A 19,643-nucleotide genomic window follows, 5' to 3' on the forward strand; every position below is an offset into this window, starting at 1 on the left:
TGGCTTGGGCTTCATGGGAGAGTATTATTCAATTTATCATTTCTATGGCTGCCCCAGGAATCTGGATGTTTGTCCACAGCCCCTTGGCCTCATCTGCTTGGCTAGGATGGGTGCAGGGGCTGAGAAGGAGGATATAGTGCCCTGTAAACTGGAACAGTGAGAGTGGCTTCCCTTGTCTCCTTGGAATGGGAAAGCAGGGCAAGAAGAGTGTAAGAGTATTAGAGAGAAAGTACAGGACTGTATAGGCTGTATTTTGGGAGCTGGAGGGTAGCAAGCAAGCAGGGGATCTGTATTGCACAAGAAATTTGGGATGCAGTGAGATGCAGTGAGATTGTGGAGGGCACATGAGGAGAATGAACCACTGGAAAGAAGTTATGGCCACCTTGGTCTTTCTCTAACTCCTACCCCAGCTCCTTGTCTCATCTGCTGCCCTCCCCCCAGCTCTTCCTTTGGGGCTGGAATGCAGGGAGGGTATTCAGCTGAAAACTGAAGCAAGAGCAGAGGAGGGACAAAGATGGCCAAGAGGAAGGTCTGAGGGTCATGCTGGATGCAGGCAAGCCTGAGGAGACAGAAAACCTGCAGGAGATGACCATGAAGGGAGTTCCTCCCTGCTCCTAGGGACGGGGATGCTTGCCCAGGATCTCATCCTGGGAGAGCTTATGCTCTAAAATACAAGATCAGAAAATATCAGTCCATGGTGGAAAGCCCCTCTGTTTCCCTTCCCTGCACTGCCCTGTCCCTCCAGAGGGCTGATAACCCATCCAGGTGACACGCTGCTCCCCCTCCCATCCCCCTGCTCTCTGGTATCCCACCCACTGCCACCAAAACACAGCAGGGCCTCAGCCCTCGAGTCATCCCCTCTTGGAGGAGTAAGATGAGTCTTTGCCACCTGAAAAGCATCTCTCTTTAACTGGGAAAGATAAAAAGGAAATTAAATTTGGCAGAAGTATGAGGATTAAGTTCACACAGCTCTTGCTAGGAGAGTTAAGATGTACAAGGCAAAGACAAGAGAAGCGATGGCACAGGTGAGGCACAGAGTGGCTCTGCCATCCCCTTTTGATGAGAGAAGTTAACTGGCAGCCTCTTGAAAGGGTCATTTTAGGGATGAAGTCAACTGGCTGTACTGGGAAGGCAGAAAACATTCTCCGGGAACAAAGTCACACATTTTAGGGACAAGTGTGGGCTCGAGGGGATTAGCAGGGCACAATCCCTTCCTTCTGATCCACCCCTCGGCCCTTTATTCCCTGCCAGGCGGGCCAGCAGCCACCCCTGCACTGAAGCGGGGGAGAAAGGGGCGATGGTAGGAAGGTCAGAACCAGGCGGCTCCCGGGAGAATTCCCGGCTCCATCTCGGGCGAGCTCCTTCCTCCATCCTCCTCCGCACGGTGCCGAGCGCGGGTAACAGACACCGGCATCCAGCAGCACAAATGAGCAGCTCCGAGTGTGACACGGCGCCGTTTCGGGGCTCTGCCCTCCTTGTATGTGCCCTGCAGGGCGGGATTTGGGATGGAATCCCGGGATCCCGGATCGGCTCCGCTCCCTCGGCCCGCAGCGCCCCCTGCCGGCCGCTCCTGCCGCTGCCGGGATCCCGCGGGGATGAGCCGGAGCCCCGGGAGCGGGGCTGAGCCCCCGGGAATGAGCCCTGGGGAGCGGGGCTGAGCCCCCGGGAATGAGCCCTCGAGAGCGGGGCTGAGCCCCGGGAATGAGCCCTGGGGAGCGGGGCTGAGCCCCCGGGAATGAGCCCTGGGGAGCGGGGCTGAGCCCCCGGGAATGAGCCCTGGGGAGCAGGACTGAGCCCCCGGGAATGAGCCCTGGGGAGCGGGACTGAGCCCTGGGGAGCAGGACTGAGCCCCCGGGAATGAGCCCTGGGGAGCGGGGCTGAGCCCCCGGGAATGAGCCCTGGGGAGCAGGACTGAGCCCCCGGGAATGAGCCCTGGGGAGCGGGACTGAGCCCCCGGGAATGAGCCCTGGGGAGCGGGGCTGAGCCCCCGGGAATGAGCCCTGGGGAGCAGGACTGAGCCCCCGGGAATGAGCCCTGGGGAGCGGGACTGAGCCCCCGGGAATGAGCCCTCGGGAGCGGGACTGAGACCCGGGAATGAGCCCTGGGGAGCGGGACTGAGCCCTCGAGGATGAGCCCTCGGGAGCGAGACTGAGCCTCGGGAGCGGACTGAGCCCTGGGGAGCGGGACTGAGCCCTCGGGAGCGGGGCTGAGCCTCGGGAGCGGGTCTGAGTCCCCGGGGATGAGCAGGGTCCCTGCAGCGGCCCAGAAACACCGTCCTCTCCGCTCTGAGACCTTTCCCAGCTCTCTCAGCAGCTCTGTCTGTCCCACCTCATGCTTCCTCCTCATCGCCCCTCCCAGCTCTGAAACGCTCTGCTCCAGACACATTTACCACGTGGGAATGTGGAAGTGCATTGATGCTATTTATTGATTGATGCCTCTTGCCAGCTTACTGAGGATGGAGAGCTTGCAAACCTGCAGGTGAAGCCAGTCCAACACCAGGCTGTTCCAGGGAGCTGAAGTCCCAGGCGTTGGTCTCTGCATCAGACAAATGAGCTGCTGAAAGAACCACGCTTGCCTGCGAGAGAAATGAATGGGATCACAGCAGATTATTTCACACAGATTGGTCATGTCAGTCCTGACAAGGGCACATATACAAGAGGTTGCAAAAACTCTTCTGGGAGTATTAATGAGAGCAGTCTGCTCTGTGTTCTCAGATGAAGTGAGCACTGTTTGCCTGTGTGAAAGGCAGTAACATAACCATCACACTTCAGATACCTACAGCATTTTGAAGAGATTAACTAGTTAATCCCCATAACCACTCTAAGCAACTTTTGCTGAGGCATCATTACCCTCCATTTTATATATCACAAGCAGTAGAATTTCTCCAAGCCCAAAATTCAGAGCCAGCAGTTCCCAGACTCTAGACCAGTGGTCAGCCTAACTGCCCCTGCTGCCATCCTCTCCAGATAGATGGATGAACAAGGCCTGTGCATGTAGGCACAAGAGGCAAGATGCTAAGTACTCAACTGGCTGACAGGAGGGACCATGCACATGATTTCTTAGGTTAAAGGAACAGCACACATCCCATGAGCAGCCCAGGCTGAACACTTTGCCTCAAACAGAGCTGGAAGCCTGATGGACTGACCACCTCCAGCTCATTTTGTTTTCATGTATCAAAGAAAATTGACAAGTCAAAACCCTTGTAGGCCAATATTCCTGTTTATTTTATAATCTTGTACAACAGCCTCCTGAAATCCTACTCGACAGTGAGTCAGCCCTGGGCAGAGGATCCCTTTTCTTTCTGGAAAGTAAACCCGGAGTCTGCTCCAATATCTCAACATTCCCACTTGTGCAGAGTTTGCCAAGCTCTGCCCACAGACATCTCAGGGCAGGTCTTTCACAAAGCACAGCCAACAGGACATGAATTGCCTGTGTAAACCCCACACAAGGTTTTGTAGGATTTATGTTAGTAATTAGTAATTACTAATTATGAATTACCATTACTAGTTATGAAAAACCAGAAGGCCCCTCCTCAGTCATGTCTGCCCCTGAGGTATCAGTTTGACCTGGAGATGTTTTTTGTGTTTAAGGCCTTCTCAGCCTTCACACCCTCCCTTTCTAGATGCTAATCTGACTGTCCAGCACCTGGATTGATGCAGAAACCTTGTGACTGTGGTTTCAAAGGTGTGCAAGAGCCTCCATCCCAGCTGCTGCAGTGACCAAAGGAGCAGCCAGAGCTGCTGGCCACAGCCCTGCACAAAGCTGGGACAGGCTGCTGCAGCCCCCCTGTGTGCCCTGAGGAGCACCGAGTGAAGAGGGACACTGGGATGATGAAATGTTGTTACAGGCTCTGCTTTAACTGCTGCTGGACTTTGCACTGAGGCCAAATGCACCTTCCTGCCTTGTCCAGGGACAGTTGCCTGTGGCACAGGTAACATGGGCAGATGGGTACAGGAGCCTTGCACACTGCTTGGACCATCTTCCCAGGACCTGCTGCCCGTGGCTTTGTGATCCTGTTCTCCAGAGACTGTTCTCACTCGGCAGAGGGCAGAACAACTGCTGGACAGTTTGAAAAGTGGCTGTCAGCAAATGGGTCACATCACATCAGGAGCCAATGTCCCAGCAGAGATGGGAGATAAAGATTCCACCCCACGCCCTTCCTCTCCTCATAGCTAGACAATGAATTTCTCATCATTGTCCTAGAGAAATCCTCTCAGGGGAAGATCTGGAGGATAAGAAGGATCTCCCAGACCGGTTCAAAGGGTTTGGAGGCAGAGCATGAGAACACCCCACGTGGAGAGGCAGACAGTGGGGCAGCCGGCAGGAGTGGCACCCCGGTGTCGCAACCAGGGGCAGGAACCCGGTGGGAAGGGACAGACAGCAACAGACTGTGCAAGCCCAGCGTGAGCAATGTAGTCTGGGTGGAAATCCACGCTCCGGGGAGCGGCTCAGTGCAGGCACAGCCTGGGCGAGCACCTGCAGATGGAGCTGCAAGAGCAGGTCCTGAGGAGCAGCGGCAGCATCCGCTGCCTGCAAAGGCCGGTCCGTGGTGAGTGAGGCAAGCAGGGCTGGAGAGGGACACAGACTCTCACCCGGCCACAGACTTCCTCTCAGGAAGGTGGAGGCTCACCATGCTGGGAAACAGTCGGGTTTAGAGGAATCTGTGGTGCTCTGCAATTGATTTCCTGACTAGGGTGAGGAATCTCGGAGATGGGAGTTGGAAAAAAAGTGTCCTGCCAACAGCAAAAGCACCCAAACCTTGTCAGGGAATTTGCTGGGGAAATAAGCTGAAAATGGTGTTCAGCACAGTTTAAGACAGGGAGTGGGCCTACCATACCATGAACCTGTTGAGCCAGCCTTCACCTTGCCAAGCTTTTCAATTAGCATAAATATTCAATATTCCCTGACCCGGAAAGCCTGACCCTGTCCCCAGGGCCTGGCTATAGGAAATCCTGATAAACTTTACTCACATTTCTGTCTTTTCCTCTTAGAGGAAAAGCTTACGTGTCACCTATTGTCATTCAAAACACTCTTTGACCTCATCCAGTTTCTTGGAAAACTGTTCCTGTGAACTCTCCTCGGACACAACCTCCCCTGGGGACAGGACAATGTCCCCCAGCTCCCCACAGCTGTGTCTTGCTCGGGGGGGACAGGGGAGGTCCCTGCACATCTCCCTTTGGTGCCCCAGGCCCCTTCCCCGTGCAAGGGCAGCTGCTGCGGGTCCCGCAGGGTGTTCCCTCCTCTGCCAGGAGTTTCCCTGCCCTGTGCAGTTCCCCGGCAGCTCGGGGGCTGCACCCTCCGCTCCGCGCTGCAATCGGAAACTCATCTCGGAGCCGTCCAGGAGCAGCAGGTTCCTGCATTCTTGGTGTTATAAACGAAATAGCCAGATTAATAATCAAAAATAAAGTTTATTTCGCTACAAACAGCGATCGCAAAAAGCCACTATCACATATAATATTGGTAAACGAGAAAAAAAAAAAAAAAAAAAAAAAAAACCAATACAAAAAAAAAAAAACCCAATACAAAAAAAAAAAAAAAAAAAAAAAAAAAAAAAAAAAAAAAAAAAAAAAAACCACCAAAACCAACAAACCAGCAAGTGAGCAGAGCTGGGAGAGTTCAGTTGTAGCTGTGTTTGTGTCAGTCCATGGGGAGGGGGAACATTGGGGTGCTACAGCCCCTGCAGAACACTCTGCTGGCAGGTAAAGCAGTCTCTCTAAGCCACTGCACTTTGGAAACAAAGTCTATCCCTGTACACCCCTCCTGGGTCAGACATTGACCCCATTTTACCCGGGATTTTTTTTTTTTTAATTTATTTTTTATTTTTTTCTGTTATTTGGTGTGAGGGCAGCCCGGAAGGGGTGGGTGTGTATAAAGAGATGGTCAGCTGGCAAAACAGAAATGCTCAGCAATACAGAACAATGTCTGCAGCCCGGTTCATTTCTCTGCCAGGCTCCCCACAGCCCCCCGAGCCCACCTCCCCATCCCAGCAGCAGGATGCTGCTCCCGGGGGGATGGGAGCCCTACCCATGGGTTCATTTCCCAGGCTCAGCTGCTCCGAAGTGACCCTGGGAAGGGGCTGCTCCATCCAACTATCTGGGAGGCCAAACGAGGAAAGTCTTTCTTGGCAAGGGAGAAGGAGCTGGGAGGCCCCCTGGGCTCAGGTGACCCACCCGACCCCCATGGCAAACATCTATAAATCCTCCCACTTCCCCCCGCAGCATTCCCGGGCACTCCCCCTCTCTCTGGAGCTGGGCCTGGCTCCGCAGAGCACGTCAGTGCTGGCCAGCCTTGGAAGGTAAATATGCAGCTGGCTCACTTTCTACTTATCAGAGGGTTTTTCTGGCTGAGAACGGAGCTGACTTTAACCAGTGCATAGCAGAGCTGGGCACAAGTGTCAGGTGGGCTTTGCCGGGCTCCCTGCAGGACCAGCTCTCCCAGATCCCTTTATCCAGCTCCATCACAGGCTCGGTGTGGCCCCTGGCGGGGACCCGGGGTGTGGGGGTGGCACAGGCACTCTCAGCCCCCGGGACCAGCCGGGACTCCCTGGGGCTCTGCCGTGCTGTGTTAGTGGTGAGCGGTGCGTTTCCGTGGGCACAGGAGGATAAGGATGAGGATAAGGATCAGGACTGGCACCGGTATCCCCCATGGATAGACCTGCCTGCTCAGCAAGTCTTTAAAGAATGGTTAATTTGATAGAGATTAGCTGAATCTCCCCATCTGCCCTCGGAGCCTCTCCCACCTCTGTTCATTTGAACAGAAAGCTGCGAAACGACCTGCCCCATTGCCCTTCCTCCACCGGTTTACGCCCAGCTCCATCCCATCACTCCAGCGAGGCTGCTCTGAGTCCCCACATTCCACTGTCACCTTCTCACCCCACACCTCCACCAGCCTCTCCTCCCCAGCCGGGCCTCCGAGCACTTCCCCCTCTCCAAACCAACCCTCCCTTCCAGCATCACCCCGCTCTACCTTCTCCCACCTCAACCTCTTTCTTGCTGGCTTTTTCTCCCTCCATTTAAGCCAGCCAGGGAGGTTTGGGTATCTGCCCTCTGGCAGGGCTGTTGCTTTGGCTCCCTGCCACGCAGCATCACGATTTTGGCTGGCCTGGGGCAGGGGGGAGCCCATGGGTGCCCCTGACAAAGACCAGAAAGGGCCAGAAGCTTCCCGAGCACTCTGCCTACGATCTAACATAGTTCACAGGTGCTCAGTGCCCTGGAAATTCAGTTTATATAAGTGATTAATAATCGCCACCACGGGGCTTACCCATGGTAATGGCACATAAATCACAGCCGGTGCAAGTTTCAGCTCCTCCTCTGGCACGCAGAGAAATGAAATGCACAGCTGAGATCACGCAGATAAGGGTGACACAAACTCGCTCCTGTTCCCAAGTGCCAACAAGGGATGACCTGTGCAGGAGGCGGGGTGCTGCTTTGGGGGTGCTGCTTTGGGGGAACCCCGGGTTCTGCCTGGCCCCGGTGGTGGCAGCAGAGATGGCAGCAGGGGTGGCAGCAGGGGTAGCAGCAGGGGTGGCAGTACGGGTGGCAGCAGGGGTGGCAGCAGGGGTGGCAGCAGGGGTGGCAGCAGGGGTGGCAGTACGGGTGGCAGCCTCTGCCGGGGGTCGGGGCCAGCAGCAGGGCCACTGGCGGGGCGGGGTGCGGGGACAGGGGCACAGGCAGCAGGGCAGGGCTGGCACAGGCTGGCAGAGCCCTCTCCAGGGCAGGAGGACTGCGAGCCGCGGGCAGCGGGCGGAGCGTGGGGCAGGTGGGGTGAATCACGCTTTCCTCCCAGTTTCTCCCCATCGATTAGGGAAGGAGCCGAGATGGCTGCGGCAGATAGCGGGGGATGTGTGCTGTCCCCCTGTCCCGCGGCCGCACAGAGACCCAGGACCCTGAGGATTTGTAGCCCCTGACACAGAGACCCAGGATTTCTAAGATGTTTTAAATATGTTTCTGGTACTTTGGTTAGGAAGCTGTCACTACCAGCTCAGCATAGTTTGCAATGCAAACACCACAGAAGGACCACTTCCCCTGGAGCTGCTCAGGGGAGCCAGCACCTGCTAAATCTCACCATCACTTTTTTTTTTTTTTTTTTCCCCAGCTCAAATCCTTAAGGCTTCACCTCCCATGCCTTTCTGATTCCCACCCAGCTTTCTGAGATTCAACAATATTATCCCTAAATATATACCTAAATTATAACTAAATAAGTATAACTATTATATTTAAACTCAAATACATAAAAGAGTCACACGCAGTTAATATAAATAACAAGCTTAGGGTTTCCAAGAGACAGTCTTTCACCAGCCCGGCTACCCAAGGTGTGTGTTCCTCTGAGTGATCACACCGGGTACTATCTGGATATTTGCCATCAGCACCAAACCTTTCTATTGAACCATTTTCTGGAGCTGCAATGGCTCATCATGGTCCTTTGTTTCAAATGGATGGAAAGAGTCATGGCTGCTGTACAGGGGAGTATTCGAGTATTCCAGCCAGGGACACATCCCTCACCTCTGTACCCTTGTGCAGTGCCTGGATTACAGCTGGAGCATCCCTGTGTTCACTGTGTTCAGACATCCTCTCTCTGATTTTTCTTCCCTGCTTCAAAATCCATCAGTTTCCAATGGCAGAATATCCCCCTGATTTTAGGCAAGACCAGTGCTGAGAGTTATTGCTTAGAGGGTGCCAGCTCTCAATTGCTCCACACTTCAGTCAGGAATGCCCTTCTTTCTTACTTTCTTTATCTTTTTTTTTTATTTTTTTTTTTTTTCCATTTCAGGAATGTTGTAAGTAAATTCACAACTGAACAACAGTGGGAATGGAAGCCCTCCGAGCTGAGGGCTGCCTACGTTACAGGTACGGTAATTCCAAACTGATCCTCCTTTGTGCTGATAACAGGGCTGGCTATTGTTTTCCTGAAGTCCACATGTCTGAAAACACCGCAGGCGTAGATAATTGCAGTGAGCATGTGCTTTTGAATCTGTTTCTAAAACACGCCTGGGATTTAAGCTTTTTAAAAATCATGACCCTGATTCTGCTTTTTTCAAACTCAAAAGCAAAAATTCCCTTGGCTCGAAATGAAGAAGGGTCTAGCTCTTAAATCCAACTTACAAAGGGGAAAACGTGCCCCTCTTTTCTTTTTTCTTTTTTTGTGATGAAAGAACAAAGCCTGAAAGCTTTCAACACTTCTCTAGCTTCTTTCTTGTCCCCCCCTCCCTTTAATTTTACTTCAATTTTTACGTGTAGAAAGTCAGATCTTATCTGAAGTGACAGGACAATCTGAAACTCTTCTGCTTTCATATTTTTCTCTGTTGATGATGCTCATTAGGTTAAGCTTTGTCTTTGCCTATAACTGGTTTCTTTCAGCTTCTGGTTGGGCACTTGGCTCCCAAGGGCCACCCTTTCATCCTTTGACGTTGTGCCACTGGACAACTGAGACTGGAAACCTCATAGAGCTGGAGAAAGAAAAAGAGTTAGGGATAGCTGAATGAGCAGGGTGTTCCCATAGGCTATTTTCTGGTGATAACCAAGGTAACTTTTGGCTTCTTTATTATCTGACAGGGTAGTAGAGGTTTGGAGACCATTTGCTCGGGCTCTGAATTTTCATTTGCTGTTGTTGGATGTGAGCTATTGCTCTGCAGTTCCTCCAGCATCGACACACCAGCAAAGCAAGCACATGACACACAATGGAAAACAGGGGAAAAGTCCTGAATAAATTGTTCTTCGGTTAAATATTTCTAGGATAGAACACAGGAAAGGAAAAAAGAAAACTTGATCTATGTGCCTGTGTGCCTCTTCCCTATCTCCTCTTACACCCCAAAAAATTTTGGCCTGGCCAAGGTATGAGGTGCTCAGAGTTACATCATTGTGGGGCTGGCTCAGCCAGGATGGATGTGAAGTTGTAAACAAGTTGTTACTCAGTCCTATTTCCCCCTGGTGTAGCAGGGCTGCATGGCTGATGTTTGTGTCGTGGGTCCTTAGGCTCCTCCTGGTGTCCCAGCTCCGAGGGAATATAATTACATCTCACCTTACCGATCTTTTTGGCTTGCCTGAATTGCTTCCACAGACCTGCTCGACTTGTTTGGCTGCTGCTTATTATTCAGCACAACCCCCACCCACTGCCCTTTCATGTACATTCATGTTTGTGTCTAAAAGCCACAGAGGGACATTTTTTGAGGGGGAAGGTGATGAGTGCTTGCTGCTGCCTGGACCCCCAACTGCCCAGAATTCTGGGGCCAGTCATGGGGCAGGGGTGAGTCCCAGTGCACAGAGCAAGGACAAAAAGCAGCTGGTTTGGTGAGAGTGAGTCACTCAATTTCAAAATATGGAAAATTTACTGAGATGCTTCCTGAAACCTGAGTTTGGTTCCCACAAGGCACAGGAGAAAATCAAACCTGGATGCAGCAAGAAGCTAAGGTGAGGGTGTAGATACAGAGTCAGTCAGGGACAGAGTGTGCCCCTTCCTGCTCCCCCACTTACAACTTGAGTGGGTATCACACAGGCAGATGCAGGCAGTGCTATTGAAGCAGCCTCTCCAGGTGAAACTTTGCTCTCTCCAATGATTCCAGCTCCCAACTTCACACTGGCCCTTTGAGCAACATGGCTTGGCACTACCAGTGGGAATCCCTCACTGAACACGGGGCTGATTTCTCACTCAAGGCTTGATCCTACCAGTTGCAATCATGTGTAGAGGAACCTGATATGGGTCAAGGATGACACAGGAGATTTCAGACTGCTCTAATCCTGCATGAAGAAATGTCTGCACAGCTCCATGGGCAGCAATGAAATGGAGTGGGGTTCTTGCAGCAGGCATCTCACTGACTGCATTTTGGTGTTGGCCTTTACACAATGACCTCTACCTATGGCCACAGTGGAGCTTGCACTCAAATTCATAAATCCTAGAGTGACTCTTGATCAAGTGTCTGATTCACCTGACTCTGAAGTCACACCATGATTTAGAAGCTGCTCCTCAGTAAGGTCAAGTGGGAGAGCTGGGCTGAGTCAGCCACCAAGACTGCTGATCCACTGGTCTCAGCTGGTGGGAATGGGACGGGCTCCTGGCCTATAGTTCCTCACTCAGGAGTGTCCTTGTTCCCATCAGGATGCCAAGCTTTCATCAAGCTGTGCCAAGGTGTCCAAGAGCTGAGTTCCTTAAATGGAGCAGCTCAGGCTGGACTCCCTGAAGAGCTGATGTGCATTTCCTCATCCTCTGCCCAAGACATGCTCAAAGCCAAAACGAGGATTATCTTGAACAAAGGCAGCCTGTGCTGGTGCTGACCTTTGGGATATCCATGTGAAAGAGGGAAGATTTAATTCATGTTCCTGCTCTGGTGAGTTTAGAGGCTGCAAATGTTCTCCCAAGGCAGTGCCCTAACCTTGAGCTGGTGGCTTCTCTGGGTGGTCTCCTGTGTGTCTGGGTGTGAAAACACTCATCAGGGACTCAGGACAGGCCTCACATGGTCCTGGTGAGTCAACCACCATTCTGGACATCAGAGTGACTCAGAACCTGTGCCAAAGGCTGGGCTCCAGCAGGTGCCATGCCCCCATTCCTGCCCCTCATGCACTGCTGCTGGACCAACACTGTTGCAGGAAATGGTTCCTGGCTCCTGTTTGGGTGGCTGGACACAGGCATACAGGGGGAGAAGGGATCATTTGGGTTTCATCAGACTTGTGAGACACTGCTGGCATTGAAGCAAGCCTGAACATGACTGTAGTGAGGCAGTTGGGACAGCAAATTCCAGGGGAGGAGAAACTGCACCAGAACAAAGGAAGTTTGTTTGGGGACAGAAACACAAAGAAAAGTCCTCATTGTTGCAGCTCTAAGAGAGAGATTAAACTGTTTCTAAAGTTAGGTGACTGCTCCCTGCCCCTAAGCCATTCCTCATTTGTCACCCAAATTATATTTAGACCTGGGGCAGCACCTACCTGTATTAAACTGAATTATTTGCATCCAAAAAGAGTTGTTAAAAAAGAAGATTCAGGCAATACAACTTGTCTTGCTTACCTGACCTCCTCTGACACTACGGTCCAAGGTGTTGTATCTGTGGCAGAGGCAGATGCAGAAAATCTTCCTCCACCTGGACTCTGCTGCTGGTGCTGCCAGCCCAGCCTGGAGCTATGACCAGGCACCTGCTCCCTCCTAAAGGTCCTGCTGACCTTAATGGAAAAGGGGAGAGCCTTTTTTGGTGACTCACAGCATTGAATACCATGTTGAGATCAGTAAATTAGCTTGCTTTCATTTACAAGAGTGAGTGTTCTATTGGATGGGGAACAGGGAGGCAAAGGGTGGTTTGTTTATCCAAAAGGAGAAAGGACTTAGTTTAAGTTTCAGTGGCTGCTGGAAGCCCAGAGTCAATAGCCGAGGATTGCCCCAGGGCAATTCCAGGTCGGAAAATCTGATGTCATTTTCAAATAGTACCAGTCTGCAGAGATTGTGATCATTTCTGGATTAGAACTGATGATGTGAGCACCCAGTTGAAGCAGGGGTTCACCACTGGGTTTGTCAGAAGCTTGTCAACCACATTTAGGACATTTTATTGTAACTCAAAGGCTTCCTATTCCATCAGCTGCAGTCACAAGTTTCTGTGATCAGAACCAAGGGAGGCCCTTTCCTAGTGGGGTCCAATCCATCCCTTCCTGCTCAAGCAAAAGGAAAGGTGAACATGTTACATCCTCAATCTGCTGCCTGCTTAATTCAATCTAGATAAAAGCTGGCTGTAGCTCGTTACTGTTTACTGAGTGGTAGCTATGGACAAGCTCTGTTGGTTTGAAAGGGATCTCAACCAGATGAGAAAAGGGATATGATGCCAAAGGTAGCTGTTCTAGCAGGATAAAAGGAAAACCTCTTCCCTTCCTGTGTTGTTACAACAAACAAATGGACTTAACCATTTTCCCAGTGGGATCCCCACACAAAAGTAACAGAAATTGCCCCACAAATGGCAGCAGTTCCAAGCTTTCATTACTCTTATGATACTGCTGGAAGTCTTTTTCAAGCAGATGCTGGAATCACCTCTAATGTTCTGGCATTGGCCTTTGCAAACAGTCCAGTGTGTGTGTGTGCCACCTACAGATGTGCATGCTTGCATAAACACACTTTTTCTCCTGTTGCTCCTAGTCAGAACAGATCCCCATTCTCCACTCTATGAGCAGTTAAACTTTGCCCTGCTGGAAGGCTCCCTGTGCTGGCCTGGGTTATGTTACACTGACATACACACACACAACTTTTCCAAAAGACAGAATTACCCTGAGAGCCTAACTTCACCAGTCAGCTTAAAATTTGACTGCTCATCTGTAACAGAATCTCACTAGCTGGTTTTCACAAATGAGAAAGAACAGCTACTGCTGCCTTTTTTAATTGCTTCCATCAAGCTTAATGGCATGCTGGAGCTGAATGAGTGTAAATATACAGAGGCGGGTGTGGGAATGTGTCCCAGGTTGCACCCACCACATTCTTCTGGTCTTCTCTGCAAGAAGATATCATCACTACAGTAACACTCCAGAGCCATCCCACAGGTTTTGGGACAGATGGAGCCCACATCCTCCCTTCCCCACCTGCCCTAGTCAACCAGAGATAAGTTGTGGGAAGCTGACTCTGCGCCCAGCCCGTTCCTCTGATCTGTGCTTGCAGCTGCCTCCACAAACAGAATTAAAGCCACATGAGAAACATCCAGCAGGAAAAAATAAATCTCTGACATGGAAGAGGTTTCACTGCCAACAGGAGCCCCAAGGATCATGGGGATGAAGAGTTACTGGTGTTAGGAGCAGACCCCTCCCCATGCTTGTGGGGAGGGACTGTTTCTCCCATCCAGGCTGGGTGTTATGGCACATCCAGAAGCAAGTGCAGTGGTGTTCTCCACAAATATGTGCAGCCACCTATCCTGAGAAGAAAAACACTGCTTCTGGCACTGGGCAGAAACAGGCTTTTATAGGAAATCGCCTCAATTACTCTTGAGAGGAAAAGCTATGACTCTGAGAGGAAACTTTCCATTTTTTATTAGCTACATTGTAAGTTGTTTTGAAGTTGAATTCCATGGAAAAAAGGAAGAGTGAGTGTTTAGGTTTTATCAGCATTTTTTTCTGAACTTCTTTTAGTTCTGCAGAAAGGTAAAAACTCAAGTTCCTGAAAGAATCTCCTGTGGGAAGTCATGAATGTTGTAATCACTGCTTTTAGCTTCTATTTGTCCAAGAGATGTGAATCAAAATTACCCGTGTCACAGGGGAGTCCCAAACAAGCCTTTATCTAAATCTCATCATGGAAGAGATTAGCAGGTCCACTGCTTCACTTGCACATCTCTGCTCTAGCAGGAAGGGAGCAGAGCTTGCCCTGCACTTAATGTGTCAGCTGCAGCTGTTTTCTAAGAAATGCTTAAACTTAAATGAACTGAACAGGGGCAGACTATGGTCATTTCCAGGACCCGCTGTGCTGTGTTTGTCCAGTCATTTCCATAGGTATGCCTTCTTTAAAATTAGTAGGAACAGCCAAGTTATGCCCCAAAAGGGAGTCCAGGTGCTGCAGGCTCAGGGACACTGAGCTCAACACTGACTGCTTCACTGGAGCTGTTCCTGTGCTCCAGTCATGCATGAACAAGCTGATTTAAGTGTATATATTTGGTTCTGTCCCACCCTTAATATATTATGTATTTTTCCAAGCTCTGAGCTGTTTGTAAGGCATCTGGCACAGCTCAGCTGCAGCCCCTGCTCAGAGGGGCTGAGGGCCGATACCATTAATATAACACTGAAATAATTTGGGTAGAAGTGCACCAATGGAAACATCTGCAGGTTCGTGTGCACTGTGTGCCACTGCCCCTTTTGCACAGCACAGATTTCATTATCCAGGTGAATAATAGGAGGAAAGGGAGGGCTAAGTTCTGAACACCAGGACACAGATAAGCAAGTTTGCCCATATTAGAAGGGGGTAAGCTGGCTTAGAGTAGGTACTTTACAAAACAGTTGAATCCCCTCCAAAGCTCTTGTATTTTTGGGTCCAAGCAGATAAAGCAATGCAATCCTTTGAGAGTTCTTGGTGTTGACACACACTGCTGAGCTCTGTGTACACCAAGATAAAGAGGCAGCCTCCAGTAGTCCATTATTCAGTGCTAGACAACTAGATTATGATGGAAACAAACTACTCTTTTGCAATATTGACATTGTGATCTATGGCAACAAGTTCTAAAAGGCCTGTCACATTTTGAACTACTGCTACAGCTGTAATTAATGTTTTTAACTTATTTCAAAACACCTGATATGTCCCATTTGGAAAAAGGTTCATGCCAAGTGCAATTCTATAAGAGCAATTTTCTTCTGCTCCTAACTTTGGTCTTGATGTCATCATCTTTCAAAGCTGGCCTGACCCTGGCTCTGGGAACAAATTATAAGGAAATTCTTATTACAACATTGTCTTGAAGTGATAAGAGCTGCTCTGCATCAGGACTAACTCTTGCCTTCAGTAGAAATAGGTGTGTGCAAGGAAAATTTCATCATTTCTCTGAAACATAGAACTCCAAGCAGACAACTAATGTTCCAGTTTCTGAGGAATTCTATGGAAAGCCTGGGAAAGGAAAGCCTTTGCTGACCTGCCTTGCCCAGGGAGTCGTTGGTGTGGTCCTACCCCACCACTCTGCTTTTCTCTCTTGCCTCTGAGCTGCAGGGTCTCAGCCCAGCTCCTGCCTTCTGCTGGCCTGACAACCCACTGGCAAACCCAGCAGAGAACTCTTCACTCAGCTCAGTGTGTTCCAGAGATGGCAAAAAGAAGGACTCAAGAACGTATGGCTGGCAAGGATGGAGCAAAGGAGACTTCTCCCTTTCCAGGGCAGCTTGAGGGCTGAGTGTTCCATCTGTATCCTGTGCCTGGAGACAGAGTTAATAACTCCTGACATCTGAGTAGCCCCCACCAACAGACACAGACCTCCCTGAGCATTTGTGGAGGAAAAGCGCCAGCACAGATGAGACAAGACCGAACTCCAAAACCTCCTGGATCTGTAGGCACTTCACTTGGTTTTGGGCATTTAAGGTTCAGGGCTATAGTTTGCCTGGTGTCCATCTGTAAGCAGAGTGACCACACTGTCCTGACTCATTTGGCTGCTCTGAGGATGATGAAGAATTTAGGTGTAAAGAGCCATGTAAGTCTTGTGGAGAGAAATTTCTTCCTCTGGAGTTGGCTTGAATTTCAAACAAGTGTTTTCTGTATCTGCAGGGCTTAGTCCTTCAGCCTTACCCTGAAAGATGCAGCAGACAGCCTGGAGCAGTCCCTTGAGCTCAAGTGCTGCACAGGTGTAAGCAATTACTGCTAACAAATCTACCAGGCAAACAGAGAGGTGTGTTTGAGCCAGGACAATGTTGTATCCCAAAGCAGCACCTGATCACAGAGCAGTAATTATTTGCTGGCTGTCTGTCTAGTATCACCCTGGCACCTCAGTCTGTGTCTTGAGATCATTTGTGATATTTCTGCTCCCACTGTTGGTACTGACAATATTGTCACCTTCATTGCCTGGACTCAAAATAGCACCAGCTAGAGGAAAAGTCATAGATGGGGGATGGAGCTATATTTTCTGACACTGAAATCAGTGATTTGGGGCCAGTTGAAAAGCATTAGGGAAATCCTGCTTGGTCCTGTGCTGACATTTGAAGTCTAATTAACCTTGGCAGTAATTCTTAAAGAAGAATGAATGTCACTGCAGCAGGTGCTGGGCTGTCCCATCCTGCCTGGGTCTGGAGGGTTCAGGGGGCTGCTCTCACCCAGGAAAGCCCCAACAGCTCAGCCCCAGGTGAGCTCCTGCCCGTTATTTTCATCAAGAGGGCCCAGCCTTGTGTGATGCTGTTTTCCATGTGGATAGAACACACCACAGCTCCAGTGTGAGTGAACATGTTAACATCAACACAGCCTTCTCCCCAAGCTAAACATATTACAGCATCAGCAAATTACAGGGCACTGTAAATTAGACTCCCTCTTTGCAGACTCTGCTTGCTGGGCCAGGGCCACATCCCTCCCTGGAGGAAGGCACTGGCTGAGGGTTTCATTACTCCTCATCTCCCCTGCTCTGTGCACAGGGCTGCCTGGGCATGGTCACTTTTCTGCTCTTGCTCCCAGAACATCCATCCCGCACATACTTCCCAAAGGATGCTTTTGTCATCCTATTGTTACAATATGATTGTGACCAGTAAATCCCAACAAAAGCGACTGCCTGTAAGTCTGAATCAGTTCTGAGGCATTTTTACTCATTGGGAAAAAAAAAAAAAAAAACACACAGGAAGAGACTGGTTTCCCTTTTCTGTCCCCGGTTTCTGAAGACCTGAAGTCAGGAAAGGTTCAGAGAAGACCTCAGACCACCTGTGTTGAAACCCTGGAGTGAGGTAAACAAGCAGACCTATCTCTCTGACAGATGTGTTTTGACCAATGTGTTTTTACCAGACCTTTTCTAGAGAATGCGGTGTGGAGAAATATTATTGCGGGTCTGGGAAAACAATAATTAAAAGGAACCGTTGAGCTCTTTTCCCTGGAAAAACAACAAATGCAGCCCACACTGTCCCATCCCCCTCTGCACAGCTGGCAGCTCTCAGGAGTAACCCGGGGGACACAGCTGTGCCAGCCCCGGGCTGAGGCTCTGCCGTGCACACCTCAGGGCAGCCACCCCTCCGGGAGCCGCATTTAACAAAAAAAAGCAGAGAAAGAGGACACAGGTAAATGATTATTTACATCTGCTGCCTGGGGAGTGTTACACAAGGGGAGGGTGGAGCGCCTTCCCCCGCCCTTCCACGGCTTGTGGGCAGAAAAGCCGATCACCGCCGTGATGTTTCTACTCCCCCAAGACGGAGTTAATACTGTTTACCTTGTAATAAGAATGCTATTTCTTGATTTTTTTTTTTTTCCTCTTGGCTGAGCTTGTTTTCAGTCTCCCCGGCTGCTGTCCTGCTGGGGCAGCTGGCTCCGGGGGCAGCCAGGGAGTGCTGGGCTGGGAACAGCAGCATCCCATGCCTCCCACCTGCTGAACCCTGCTGGGTGGTTCCCAAACTAAAAGTCAAAGCCCTTGGCTGCAGTGGGAGGTGGATCCATGGCAGGGGAGAGCACTGATACTAGCACTGAGCAGCTTTCGCATAGCTGGGACTTTTCTAGGAGCTTGGGAAGCAAGAAAGCTTGGCACTAGCTAGTTCATGTTGTTGTTCCCTCAGTTCCTCCTTTTATTTTTCTCCATTAAAAGCCACCTGCAAGCTATAGGACATTGACAAAGGCTGTCTTTGTACCCCTCAATCCTGGGGATCTTCTGCCCTGATGTAAAAATGTAGGTTTTTATGTCAGTCACATTCTTCATCTTCCTGGACAAGAGGCAGTGTTGTAGTTTGGCAGGTATGGAATTTTCTGGTGTGGTAGGTGAAGTACAAAAACACCATGGTAAGAATGCAGACTTGTGCAATGTCCCAGAATGTGCCACCCAGCCTGGCTGTACCGGCCAGCAACGCAGTCTGGTATGGTCAGGAGGACATGCCTGGTGATGAAAACACTTTTCCAAACAGTCCTCCTTCTAGCAGGAGGAAGGATTGTACAACTACAGTGAATCAGGACACAATGGAAGCAGAGCCATTCTAGAACAAGGCAAAAATATGGGAAACTTAACATCAAAATTCATGTTTCTGATATGAAACCTGCTTCTGGGCCTGGCTGATGAACCAGATAGGAGTGCAGGGTGGCTTCTGTGGCTCAAGGCAAACCCAGCAGATGTGTTATCCAGGTGGGTTGCCCAGGGCTTGGCCCCCAGCCCAGATAGGACCTGCCAGCTGAAGGCTCCTTGTGGCCCCCGTGGCAGCAAAGCAGGAGCACCCCCAGGCTCCATAGCTTCAGGGGCTCCTGGTGCCCACAGCAGGTCCCTGTAGGAAATGTAGACCCTAGGAACACCAAGTCCCTGACACAGTATGCTAGGAATCCAGGCAGGGCTTTTCTGGAAAAGCTGTAGGAGTTGGGATGTTTTCCAATCAAGCACATGAGGCTCAACAAAGGAGTGTTTTTCCCTTTCTGCTCAGTGATGCAGATGCCTGAGCAAAGGACTTCAGGAGCTGCAGAAAGAGTCAAAAGCAATATGCTATAGAAGAACAAGCTCCTTGTGGCAGGCTGGCCTTCTAGAAGCAGGGAAACAGCAACAAGGCAAATTGAAGAAACAGTGGGAGTGGAGGAATGAGGAGTCTAATGAAGGGGGACAGGGAGGACACCCTTGCAATACTGTCTGTGTTGCAATCCAAAGACCAGTTCGGAAAGCTCAGATCAGCTGGATGCAAAGCCCCTGCTGAAACACGTGGTTGTTGTGAGCCTGTGGCTGCTCTGCTCCGTGTGACACCACAGCCATCTCCTCTGCCAGCTGCTGGGTGGTGAGGTGGTGGGCAAACAACATTGTGGGCGAGTAATCCTCATGGGATACACACTGGCTGCCAGGGCTTTGGCCACTTATGAGGTCTGACATTGCAAGATTTATTGAAGATGACCTCACCCACTGCGGGGCCATGGACAAGGTGACATTTAAAGGTCTCTTCCAACTCGGGCTGTTCTGTGATCTGACTGCAGCACTGACAGTCTGCAAAGAGCTGACCACAAAATAACTTTTCAGGTAGGTTTAGGTGCAAGACCCTGGAAGATGCTGCTACCATTGGAAGCTTTTAGCTGTCCTTTGT

This window comes from Zosterops lateralis (assembly GCF_965231275.1).
Source record: "Zosterops lateralis genome assembly, chromosome: 10".
NCBI lineage: Eukaryota > Metazoa > Chordata > Aves > Passeriformes > Zosteropidae > Zosterops > Zosterops lateralis.